A 12497-nucleotide genomic window follows, 5' to 3' on the forward strand; every position below is an offset into this window, starting at 1 on the left:
ACCTTCCTTCCTTCCTTCCTTCCTTCCTTCCTTCCTTCCTTCCTTCCCTCTCTCTCTCTCTCTCTCTCTCTCTCTCCCTCCCTCTCTCTCTCTCTCCCTTTCTCTGTCTCTTTCTCTCTCTGTGTGTTGGTCGTGATCAAGCCCAGAGCCTTTGAGTGTTAGACAAACTCTCTGTCTTTTACCTGTAACAGTTCTACTGAAGCTGACTTTCAGATCTATCACTTGAAACTTCAAAACTATATTTAAAGTTTTAAATAACGTTTTACCTATTTTAAGATTATTTTCTTGTAATTATAGTAATCTCTGTCTCTTTCTCTCTCTGTGTGTTGGTCGTGATCAAGCCCAGAGCCTTTGAGTGTTAGACAAACTCTCTGTCTTTTACCTGTAACAGTTCTACTGAAGCTGACTTTCAGATCTATCACTTGAAACTTCAAAACTATATTTAAAGTTTTAAATAACGTTTTACCTATTTTAAGATTATTTTCTTGTAATTATAGTAAAATAGCAGAGTTTAAATAACTAACGTATGAGTTGCATCTAACTGTGGTTGTTAATAACTTGACAGGATCTAAAATCATTGTCCCAGGAACCAAGGGGCTGTTTCTGAGGGATTTTCTAGATCAGGTTAGTTGAGGTAGGTAAGATCTGTCCTTAGTGTGGGTAGCACAATTCCAAGGACTGAGGTCCTGGACTACATAAAAAGGAGAAAGCAAGCCAAGAACCAGCATCCATCACCCTCTGCTTCTTGTCTACCTCATGTTCCTGCCACCATTCCTTTCCTGCCATGATGAGGGGGGTACCCTCAAGCTGTTAGCAGAGATACAACCTTCCTTCCTTAAGTTGTTTTTGAAGGCTATTCCTTCATATCAATGAGAAAAGTCTAACCACCTAATTTAACTTATCAATTTTGTTTATGTTGCTTTATATAGCTCTTTTCTCTGATATCATAAAATTAAAATACAAGTTTGAAGCTTAATACTGAAGGCTCCAATATCAGAATATGAAGAAGAAATAGATGACGTTGTTTGGCCATGAGCTTCATTCTCATGATAAAATGTCTAGTCTGAGACATGTATCTTTTATCTTGTCACTCCTATATATACCTCATTTGTCACAAGTATGGAAGTTTGTACATCATATTTTTTCATGAAAATATGAACAAACCAATTAGACTTACTGTGACTCTTACTTGTTATTTTACATTTTACCTTGAATGGGGCTCTTATAGTGATTTTTTTTATTAGTGTTTTCACTCTACTCCTGTTTTCACACATCTCACTGAATCATTTCATTGCAAAGTCCTGAATAGAATCATACAAATATAGCCATCTCCAAACATTTGCTGCACATACACACATATTCACAGGTCATGCTGCAATGAATGGAACTATTCAAGGAAACAGAGAGGGACCTATACACTCTGAAAGAACTGTTGTACCATGCACACGTATTCTACCACATTCACCATCTTTATTTGTCTAGCACAAATCTTTCTCTCCAAAGATTTGATACATTTAGACTCCTATTCATTATTCATCATTTCATATTCACTTTTTTCTAGAAAATGATAGTATTTGAATATTTAACTTGCCCTTCATAGGAAAATAAACAGCCTAGTTAGCACCCTCTCAGAGAAGCTTTAAAAAAAGGAGCAATTGAAGTCGTTGAAACTGATAGCTGAATTCATATTTCATTCATTTGAATATTTGGTTCTGAGAGTCTAGAATCTGAGTCAGGTATTTCTTATAAATTTTTTTTTACTGACAATTATTTGGAATTCTTACAATATGAGGAGGGTTCTCCTATGCATGTATCATACACATGTACATACATCAGATATTTTTAAAACCTGAGACATTTTAAAAAGAGGGTTTTATTTAAATATATACCCATAACACTTGAATGCACTTATAATTTGTTTTAAAGAAAAGGAAACTGAGAGCTTAGGTCTTTCCCTTAACTACATTTTATCAATCTGTTTTTCTTTCTGTATTTCTACCAAGATGGTAATTAACCTTTTGTGAAACAAGTAAATAACTCTGGTGCACTGGGTATTAAAACTGAGAGCTAACTACCTCCAGCAGGCCTATGGTTTATTTATTCAAGATGGACTCTGTTATTTCACATTTTCAAAGATCTTGTACTAATGACGTTCACCTGTAAAAATGCCAATTATCAAATTTTTGAGTCATGATCTGACTATGAAGTCCAGACTGGTCTTGAGCTCAGTTATAGCTCAAAGTAGCCTCAAATTCACTATGGCACACAAGCTGGCATCAAACTCATTATGTAGCTCAGAGCTGGCATACAATATAAGATACCCTTGCCTTAGACCCTGGAGTGCTAGGGTTGTAGGCCTGTGCTATCACACTTGACTCCAGTGATCAATTTTTATGGATAGTTATGGTCAGAATTTAGCAAATGTTCACTCAATAATAAACTTGATGAAAATATATATAATTATCAAATGTTTCTTGGTACCAATATTTAAAACTATATTGAAAAAGAAGTTCCACAAAGAAATATGGGAAAATAACATTAAAATGGGCAAGATGTTGCAAAACTACAAAGTATTTTTTATATGTGAGTTTGGGGTGCATGTAACAGTTGAACCTAATTTCACAGTTAAGTGATATTTCTTCTACTTCTTCCTCTCAGATATAAATGCATTCTAATAATTTTTCAGGTAAGATTTCTTGTTGATAATTAAAACCACTCTACATTCCAACTATACAGAACTTAAACTTCCTGTTATTGTCCCAGGAACCGAGGAATTTCCTATTTTAAAGTCTGTCTTTTAATTCACTTTGAATATTTTATAGTGCATTGTTTTTTAGCTCGCTGGTTTTTATTTTGCTTTGTTTTATTTTGCAGTGACCACTGAATTTTCATCTCCCTCATCATGTTTTGTTTCAATTGTCTTTCTGCCTTCAGTTTCAGAATTTTCTTTTGCATATTTGATTTCCTTACTTCTTTTTATTCATTGTATTCATTTTTCCTTTTGGTCCTCAAGTATCCTTTTAGCATCCTTTTCATCACTATGGTTGTTTCAGTATTTATCAGTCATCGGAGTGGTTGATACCAGAAGGGTCTCTCCTTGTAGATCTATCTCTTTGTCCCTATCCCCAAATTACCATTTGCTCAGCAGCTCTAGAATAGAGTCTCTGCTCAGTGAAATGCTCTCTGTTCAATTATAGCTCTACTTGCATGTGTCAGGATTTTAAAGACATCTTCCAGACAGAAATATGTACATAGCCTGGGCGTTTCCCTGGTCTCAAGAACTAAACTAGTAGAATGTCAGGTTTTCAGATCTCCTTCATTTCTTGCTCATGTCTGAAGATGTGAAAGCTCAGGCTTCTCTCAAGCCACCTCATTCTTCCTTCTGCAATGGCCTTGGTCATGGTATTTTATTACAGAACAGAAAAGTAACCAATGCAAGATACCTACTGCATTCTAGTAATTCATCTGATATTATTTATAAATTGCACTATTATTAAATTATATATTTGAAAATATAGGTTTAGTTTATAATATATAAAATTTTGCTTAATTGTAGACATTTTTGCTAGGCATGGTGGTGTACACCCTTAATCCCAGCATTCCTGAGGTGGAGGCAAGGAGATCTCTCTGAGTTTGAGGCCAGCTGGGGCTAAATAGTGAGGCCCTATCGCAAAAAAAAATTGTATTCACGTGTATTTTTTAATCAAGTTATTAATAAGAAAAGGCATATATTGCATAGAATATATGCGTTCCATTTAATCAATAAATAATAACTATTGGTCAATTTCTGGCTTATGTGCCATTTTTTTTACAAGTAAGATGTTTTTGAGATAAATTTTTCCTCTGAGTATACCATTTGGTGTGGTAGAGTGATGATTTAGTATTAGGACTATATAGTTTCCAAAAGAATTAGACAAAGGAGAGATCTGACTATTCTATATTAACCACTATATTTTTAGTAGATAGTTTTAGTGATTTGTGAGTCACTCAATATATTATAACCACAGCAGTTACTAATTTTAAGAGATATTTTGATTAACTGAAAATGTAAGAACAGAGACTAAACTAATGTAAAAGTTGGCCTAATTCTACCCTGTGGCAGATATGAGGTGAATAGTTATTCTGTGCTTCCATTATTTTAACTAAAAAATGTGATTCTCAAAATTATTTGTCAGTAATAGTTTTACACGACAGTAAACTAATGTCAGTAAGTAATGTTTTACATAACATGTATTTCTGTCCAGTTTATAACAGTAATAAGGCGGTTATGATTTTAAAGTATGAATTTTCTTTGGCAGGTAGGTCAGAACATTACCTTAGACACAGCTAAAATTATTATTAAATACTGTAAAAGATTATCCCATTAGCCAATAAGGAAATTAACTAAAAAGTCCTTTAGCATATAAAATATATGCTTGGAGAGACACATGAAAGTCAAAAAAGAGCTATGTATGACAGGTGTGAAGTATTTTGTTTCAAAAAAGACATTAGAGCTCTAATGCCTTTTTTAAAAAATGCCCAAATTTCACTGGTTTTTTTTTGTTGTTGTTGTTGTTACTGTTCTAGCTGTGTGCAGAAACAAAATAAGCTTCATTACATTCTATGTGAAGTTTCTGTTTTAATCCACCAACCCACAAAACAGCCATGGCCCAAAGTATGCAAGGGAGAACAAAAGGAAATTATTTTAATATTAACTAAGAAGTTTGGATACCGAATCTACTTCCCATTGTTGGAATTTAATCATTGTCAAGCAAAATTATTTGTTCTTTTCCTTAATCTTTATAAAAACTCTATAAGAAAACTACCTTCCTAAATCGAAGAAAATGAAACATCCTAAGGAACATCTAGTATATTATATAGTTATCCAACTAATAACTAATTACATTGTTTGCGAACATAAAATCTTGCCTCTTAGATTGGCACCCTAAAGATTACAGTCTGATTCTAATAGAAGTATCTTACTGAAGACATATTCATGGGACAAAAAAAAAAAAAAATGGCAAGCAGGATTGAGGAGATGGTAACAGCCACTGAAGCAACACAGACCCTCACCGGTTTAGGACATACCACAGACCCTGGCTACCATTCTCAGACCTTGATTACTTTACAAATTCACCTTCATTTAAAGCTGGGCAAAGATGCAGGGTGGATCATCTGAACAAGTATATTCTGCCTTGTCACCATTACCTTAGAGGAAATATATATGAAGAAACTGACCTTCCCACAATCATCATAATCCACTGCTCTTGACAATAACAATTCTTTATTTTACCTGTGCTCAAAGTCGACAGGTAGAAGGCATAGTTTTAGGTGAGTGGCACTTTCTAGGGATAGAAAGAAATGTGCCTTTTAAAGAAGTGAATGTGAAATTGTAAAACCAATAGTTGCCCGGAAAAAAAACACAGATTCCCCAAAATGAGTGATGAGGGGACCCACTGATTCCATTTGTCCTGACACACATTTCACTATCCACAGTGTCAACCCCATAGTGCTGTAAGCCATAAGTCATAGTTCAGAGCAGGTTGAAGATGGGAACACTGGCTTAGTAAAATGGATACCAAACAGGCAGCAACAGCACCATTACAGTTTTAATTTTACCAACATTTTAGCACCAATTCATCCCTTTCTAGATGGGAATAAATATTACAATGTTCACACCTGCACTCCTACTTGTACCTTAAGAATGTGGCAGGCAGATAATATCTGCCTTTTTTATGAAGAATATTTTCATTGAATTTTTGTGAATTTTATATAGCACATATTGATCATATTTAGGTCCTCTCTGCTATCCACACCTCACTATTATCCCTCAGTCAGTTTCAGGTACTGTATTTTATATATATATATATATATATAAAACATATATAATATATGATATATATAATATATAATGTGTATATAACATAATGCATATGTTATATACAATACATGTAATATTATATAACACATAACATATGTATAGTATATATATAGAAATAAAGGCCTAGAGAGTCAAATATGTGTTGCCAAGTTGTCCTTCAATGTGGGTACATCCACTCGAGCTTAGTTAACCTACCAAGAGTCACACCCTTAAAAGAGACTAACTCTCCTCTTCCTAGCAGCCAACAGATTCCATGGAGTTGAGATTTCTTACCACTTCCCCACTTCTGGGATTTCGTCTGGCTTGAGCATAAGTGGAACTTGTGCAGGCGGCCACCATTGCAGTGAGTTCATATGAGTAACTTCACAGCTGTCTGGAAAACTGTTTCCTTACGTTCATCCACCAACTCTGGCTCTTGCAGTCTGTCTGTCCTCTTCTGCAATGATCCCTGAGCTTTAGGAGGTAGAAGTTTGATATAGGTGTCCAATTCAGGGATAAGCACTCTGCAGCCTCTTATTCTCTGTGTGTTGGCTGGTTGTGGGTTTCTGTGTTAATCACCATCTGTTGCATAAAGAAGCTTCCATAGTGAAAGCTGAGAGATGCATTAATCTATGGCTGTAAGTCGTTAGGAGTTGCTTTAATACTATATCTATTTAGAAGAATTACAGTATTAAGTTCTCAGGTATGGGCTCCATATTATGAAGCAGAACTTCAATCTAATTAGAAAGTAAGTGATTAGTTACTCCCATAATATTCTACTATTCATGTCTCTATTGAATTAGAGGTCCTATCTTCCAGGCCAGTTGTTGATATATGTAGGAGTCACAGCCAGATAAAGTTAATGATTAGTTTTTTTTTCTTCTGGTAACATGCTTCATTCCAGCACTATGAAAATTAGGCAATAGAGATGAAGTTTAAGTCAATATAAGCTTTATTTCTTCTTGTTTTTCCTATGTTTCATGTGTGTAGTTTCCTTAGTAATAGGGTCTTACCATCAAGTTCTGGTAGGTAACCAGGAGAGGGACAATGACTAGCATTGTTTGAGGGTCTATAGGACTCCTAGTTAACAGCTTCAAAAGAGGGAGTCCATCCCTAGCATTGAGCTTATACTTTACTAGCCTTTGGTATCTAGTAGGGGCAGTGTCCCCCTGTTATAAGGTAACTCATTTTAATCTTCTTTCATAATGTATATCTATATACTCTAAGAAACTTCTGTAATAGTAGCTTTTTCTAAAGGTCTTTAGAGGTAGTTATCCCTTCCCAGATGTCAGAATAAAAGAAGCTATGTCAAAGTATTTTCATCTCACCTGCATCTGGTTTAGATAATGAATTCCTAGGTCATCCTGATGAAATATTAGAACAGTAAATCTCATACCAATATTAGACATCATTTGGAGTGTATAGTTTTTGTTGTGCTTTGATTATGCGTTAATGAAGGAGGAAAATAAATTGTGAAAGACTGTTCTTTTGATGATCGTCCCATACCAACCCTTCTCACCTTTGATTCACCCCTCCTTTTGAATGTGGACCCTGAATTTTCTACTTCTTTAACCAACAGAAACATGTTGGTTCCAGTCTTGATCATCAGACATTGCAGATTCTGCTTCTACACTTCCTCTGAGCTGCTGGGTAAGAAGTTCAGCCGACTTACTAGAGATAAAATCCTGGATCTTGGACAGGCCCTCAGAAAGCACAAGAGACCTAGAAACTATTGAAAGTGAGCCAACAACTTAACTGATGGTCAGCACAAAGACCCCAGTCATGGGACTCCAAATGCATGAACCCAGTGTTCAAGCCAATCCTAGGTTCTTAGGCCATACTAGTTGAAGTTCAGACACAACCAGAGGTGGAGCCTTAGACCCTCTCACCCTAGCAGATATCACAAAGGACAGGGACCAGCCTTCCCTGAAGTGCCATGTCTGAATTTCTGGCCTATATGACAAACTAAAAATAAACGGCAACTATTTTAAGCCTTTAAACTTCAATGTGCATTGTTAGATACCCAAAAGGCCAAGGAATATTTTCCACTAAAATGATCAAAATATAAAAAGAGAAATAGGAACAACAGTAACAACAATGACACTGGGCGTGATGAGCCTCAAATTCAAGACTGTAACTGAAAGTTCAGTCTCGAGTGCTAACACTCTTATGGTCTCTTGCATGCTGTTTTTCACATTGAGTTCCAGGTATTGCAGTCCAATTTTGGAGCCAATTCTTCTTTTACTTGACATACTTGAAAACTCACGACAATAATGTGATCAAATGTGTAAAGTATATTTCAATTTTAACAGAATCAGCTATAGAGAACAGAAAGATGATCTTTCAGAAAACTGTTTTCACTCAGGGATTCCAACTTTCATTTTACAAAGCCTTGTGGGAATACACGTCCCTAGTCTGCATTCCAGTAGCCCTTTTTATTTCCTGTAGCTGTGTCAAAAGCACTAATACCAGCATGAAAGAATGGAATAGGTTGCCTTCTAATATGCATACCACATGCTCCTTAGTCTTATCCCTTTGTTGCTTTAGGAATTACTCTATGTGAGAACTGCAAGTCACCCTCACACTTACTGTATCTTGCATATGTCTAGGTAACCCTGCAGATATCGAGAAGTAAAGATGTGGCCTGATTTTAAATGAACACTTCTCAGATTTTTCTGTTCTGTTTGTGGTATCTTAACTATAGACATTCATAAAATCTCCTTTCTGTGACAGTCCAATAGTTTCCATCTTACTGAATGTCTCCCTCTTTGATGAAGAATAGTGTAGTCACCTTCCATCACACTTCCTCGGTCTATAAAATGTTAGCAAGCAAGAAAAGTTGGGGACTCTGAACACAATAGGGTAAACAGATAGTAAACTATCCCGTCAATTTAGTGCGGACATTTGGCACATAAAGGTCAGATGAGCTGTAACACACCTATAATCTCAGCACTAGGAAGGCAGAGGGAGTAGAATCACAAGTTCAAGGCCAGTTTGGTCTATGTAATCAGTTCCAGGTCAGTTAGGATTACACAGAGAGACCTTGTCTCAAAAATCTCAAACCAAAAATGATCACTTAAAAGATTGTTTTTTTTCTGAGATTACAACTCACATTGATCAAGTTAGTGCTCATTAATATTATTAATGGCAGAGTTAAATTTAATGTAAGATTCTCTCTTGAGGTAAAAATAATATTCTTTTTTTGAGAAAGGGTCTCCTTATAGCTCCAGCTGACCTGAAATTCCCTATGAAGACCAGGCTGACCTTGATCTCACAGAGATCTGCCTGCCTCTGTGTCCCCAGTTCTGGGATTAAACGTGTGCACAACCACACCCACCTTTATACATTTTCTTTAAGCCAATCTGACCAAAGAACCTGAGATAAAGATTTTTTGTAATTAATATATATATATGAATACATTTAAACAAAGTGCATATTTGCTAGATTAATGCCTTTTGTGGTAATGCCTTAATATATTTATGATACTAACAAATTTTAGTAATGTCATGCTTTAAAAGTAAAACCCGAATACAAAACACTCTATTATTAAAATTAACTATCATATGATGTAATTGCTATATCTTGAAAAATTAAAGGTCAGGATGATATGAATACTGATATATATTCCATGAACTACATCCTAGAAATGTACGTGAAGAAACAACAAAACAACTTTTTGTAATCATATAATAAATTGAAGTTGGGTGTGATGGTAGACATCTATAATCCCAGTACTTAGAAGGTTTAAGCAGGAGGATATTGAGCTCAAAGCCAGTCTGGATAGACTCTGCCTCAATAAAATATAGAAACAAATAAACAAAAAAAAAAGATAACAGTGTTGTTTCTATTGTGCTCTCTTCCATAATCACTGAACACAGCATTTATGACACCAAAATTTGGAGAGTTGCTCCACACACTAAGCAATACCTGCCAAATGCCAATTGGGTGTTCTGCAATTCAATCCAATTCTGACATATTCTGCCTGGAGACAGCTTGACTTCTTGGGGACTCAGTTCCATAAAACTCTATAATACAGATATCAAAAACAAGTTCAAAGTTATCACCTATACTTCTGATTGACTGGCTTATAAACCTGGTCACACACTACTACTGCTACTACTACTACTACTACTACTACTACTACTACTACTACTGGATAATGTCTTTCTCTTGTATGTGTCCTTTAGTACATAGTTGACTGTGCTCAATAATATATCACAATCAGGGCTAAAGACATAGCTCAACAGTAAAATGCACTGGCTGCTTTTGTAGAGGACCCAGGTTCCATTCCCAGCACCCACATGGTGCCTAATATCATCTATAACTCCAGTTCCAGAGGAATCCAATGCCCACTTCTGACCTCCACATGGATGCACCTACCTACATGCAGGCAATACACTCATACATATAAAATAAAAATAAATTTTAAAAAATAATGTATCACAATCAGTGTTGCAAGAGCTCTCCCCAAATATATTTTTCCTTCTAAGGGTAGAGGAGAGATCTTTCAGCAAGAAGGGGTGATATACAGTCAACAAGTAGAAAGTGTTTAATAATTTTAGACACAGCTGCTAACTCTTATGATAGAGGCAAAAGTGGACCGTACTGTTTGTCAGAAGACAATAATCATAAAAAATTAATATTTTAAATATGCATTGAATAACCTAAATTAGGGCTAGTGAGGGAGGGAATCACGCATATGAAAGCACAGTGTTAGAAAGATCTGAGGACATTGCTTGAAAGAGGGAGCAAATTGAAAAATAAAAACAGCTCATTGGGCTGGAGAGATGGCTCAGGGGTTAAGAGCACTGACTGCTCTTGCAGAGGACCCAGGTTTTCCCAGTACCCACATGGCGACCTAAAAACTGTTGGCTACAAACCATTCTTAACTCCAGTTCCAGGGGAATCGGAAGCCCTTTTTTGACCTCCATGGCATTGCATGACACAGGTGCATTTACATACATGCAGGCGATCCACTCATACACATAAAAATAAGAATAATAAAATATTTTTAAAAAACCTAAAAAACAGAAAACAACCCAGAGCTCATAGGCAAAGAGACGCGTCTGTGAAGATCAAGGAGGAAAGCATTCCATTCCTAAGGCTGTAAGGAATGACCTTCGCATGTCTAGAAACAAATGTAAAGTCAGGGGCTCTGGCAGATGAATTAAATGGAAAATAATATCAGGTGAATTGTGTGAGGAGGAGAAGAATCAGAGGCAAACTCTGTGTTGGTGAAATAAGCAGCTGTAATTTACAAGTGAAAAGGGAGAGGGAAATGTATTCAGGACAAATCTATGTTTGTCTTTTTGTCTTTTTTTTTTTAATTTTAATTTTGAGGCAAGGTGTCACTGTGCATACCAGGCTGGCTTATGGTGATACTCCTCCTATGGCCTCCAGAAAGTCTGGAATATAGGTATGTATACCATGCCTGACTCTGTTACATTCTTTAAGCATTAAAATCTATAATCTTACCACTGCTACTCCACCTAAAATTTGTAGATAAGGAGTTCAACATTTAGAAGAAGCTCTCACCATAGTAACACTTAGACATATCCATGATATAAACTAGGAATTGAAACTGTATATGTGACTAACTTGGCCTCCACCTGGGATCCTGCAAGAAAAATCCTACAATCAGCCGTGGTGATGTATGTCTTTAATCCCAGCACTTGGGAGGTAGAGGCAGGCAGCAAAGGATCTCTGGGAGTTAAGGCTGATCTGATCTACATAGTGAGTTCCAGACCAGTTGGGTTTACAAGAGATCCTGTCTCAAACAAACAAACAAACAAACAAACAAAAACCAAGCCTACTATCAAGAAGAAGGAAATGGAAGAGGAGAAGGGAGAGAGGAAGTAGTGGAACGGTGGAGGAGGAGGAGGAGGAGGAGGAGGAGGAGAGGAGGAAGAGGAGGAGTTTTCAATCTACAAAACCAAATGGTAGGAGAGAAAGTACTCCTTCAGTTGTCCTCTGATTTCTACGTTTGTAATGTGGCTAGTATTCATTCTCTCACTTACTTGTACACACACACACACGGGGGGGTGGAGAGAGAGAGAGAGAGAAAACCTAGAACAAGGACTTGGGGGAGGGAATTGAAGATCAAACTTGGAATGAGAAAGCACTAAAACCTTCCTGTCTATACATATTTTCCTCTTGCCAAGTCTGAATTTGGAAAAAAGTGAGACCTCTTAAAAGCTTGTAGTACATCCTACACAACCAAATACACATATTTCAAGACTTTATGGTAGCCTATAATAAATATGCATTCTAGAAAATGTTTGTTTAGTCCAGTGAAAACTATTCAAATTCTGCTTCTCTGAATATTAGCATATACTGTGGAAAAATTAATTTAGGCAAAAATTAAAATGGGCCTGACTAAAGATCAAAAAGACAGAAATGGAGGGAGAACTTCCAAATTCCTTCTATGAAGCCAGCATCACTCTAATACCAAAGCCAGGTAAAGATACAACCAAAAAGAAAACTAAAGACCCATATCCTTAATGAACATAGACACAAAAAATTCTCAACAAGATACTTGTAAACACATACAGACACACATCAAAAAGATCATCCACCACAATCAAGTTGGCTTTACTCCAGAGATAAAGGGATGGTTCAATTTATGTAAATCAATAAACATCATAAATCATATAAATGG

The sequence above is a fragment of the Nannospalax galili genome, unplaced genomic scaffold (genome assembly GCF_000622305.1).
Source record: "Nannospalax galili isolate Female #2095 unplaced genomic scaffold, S.galili_v1.0 scaffold767, whole genome shotgun sequence".
NCBI classification, from domain to species: domain Eukaryota; kingdom Metazoa; phylum Chordata; class Mammalia; order Rodentia; family Spalacidae; genus Nannospalax; species Nannospalax galili.